This window comes from Priapulus caudatus, unplaced genomic scaffold (assembly GCF_000485595.1).
Source record: "Priapulus caudatus unplaced genomic scaffold, Priapulus_caudatus-5.0.1 Scaffold918, whole genome shotgun sequence".
Taxonomy (NCBI): domain Eukaryota; kingdom Metazoa; phylum Priapulida; class Priapulimorpha; order Priapulimorphida; family Priapulidae; genus Priapulus; species Priapulus caudatus.
The window spans coordinates 40,199-41,777 of NW_014577979.1; positions in this window are offsets into that span (position 1 = coordinate 40,199).

Genomic DNA, 1,579 nt, shown 5'->3' on the forward strand with positions numbered 1-1,579 from the left:
GTGTTTAAAAAAAAAAGATAACTTGGCCAAAAAAAGTGTAGGCCCGGGCCGACAGTGCTACATACTGGCTACGCCCATGACTATAGTTCACGCTGACTGGCTGGAGTAAGTTGGTCCCGAGCATTTGTAATGGCTGATGCTATAGCCCAGCGGCAGTTAATGTAAGCGGGCTATAGTACTAGAGCTAGGCGAGATTGAGACCTATGTCATTTTCGTAAATGTGGGGGTAGCCCCTTTAAAATCGAGAGGGGCGTTGTTGAGGGTGTTCTTTGTTCATTTCGACCGAGAAACGTTATGACTTATGTGAGTTCACATGAAGTGTGGAAAAAACTGCGTTGAAGCGACACTACTCGCCCGTTTCCGAGTGTTTCTCACCATTGCTACGCGTGAGAATTTCCCGCATCATCTTTCTGTGCTATGGCCCTGAAATTTATGTGCGTATTTGCGCGCGCCATTTACGGACTCGAACGTAATTTACTATTTGCTCTTCGCAGTAAATTACCTGGAAATTCCTTGATATTCGTTGTTTTTTTGGCAACTCATAAATCAAAGACGAGAAAGTCTTCCATTGTTGTTGACTGTACCCTACTGCCCTCTCGCGGCAATCTTAGTTCTATGCATAGGCGCCCGCCCCCCTTCCTCCCAGCTGCCGTTTGCTGCGCACATAGATCTGTCTGTTGCTGCGCACGCCTTGCTCACATCTGACGGCCGGTGCATACACAGCCACAGGCACTTGAAGCGTTTCAATGAAATATAATGCTAAATAAATACGAAATCTATTTACTACGGTACCAAATTCTGAATGTTTCTATACTCTTTCATCTATTAGTATTATTGCCGACAGTTTCCTGTAAATTACATCCAAATCCTATGTGCAACAAACACTGGCTGCCGTCATTCCTCATGCGGCTGCACTGTGCACACTTACACTTATATATATAGCAGGTAGGAAAGCGTGCTGCCCAAATTCGCTCGATGCTCGCTGGATTTTACACGATTACAACACAAATATTTAACTATTCTACTCCATCTTTGTTTCTATTTCCACAACAGTGTTCACTTGTTATAAAAACATACTGTCTCTGTTCGTAACCGATCTGTGTCACGCGAAATCACACAAAGACTGCGAAATTCTCGCGTTCGCTCCCTTTGCTGCAAGTACAGCGCTATATAGACTGGTACTCGCTCCCACCTCGATTACCCATCGAGTAACTAAGCTAAGCCGAGAGGTGGGAGCGAGTACCAGTCTAAGGGCTATAGGCGGCGCACTGCTTTCCAACTCCCGTACGAGCCTCGCCATTGCAGCGTTGGAAAAACGTTGCAGCGTTGCGGTGCAAGAATGAGGTGACGAAGAGCGCCGGTGGGTGTTTCCTGATTCTGACAGCCATTTACATTTACTGGGCAAAGGTAGCGAACGCGAGAATTTCGTCAGTCTTTGTGTGATTTCACGTGACACAGCTCGGTTACGAACAGAGACAGTATGTTTTTATAACAAGTGAACACTGTTGTTGAAATAGAAACAAAGATGGAGTAGAATGGTTGAATATTTGTGTTGTAATCGTGTGAAATTCAGCGAGCG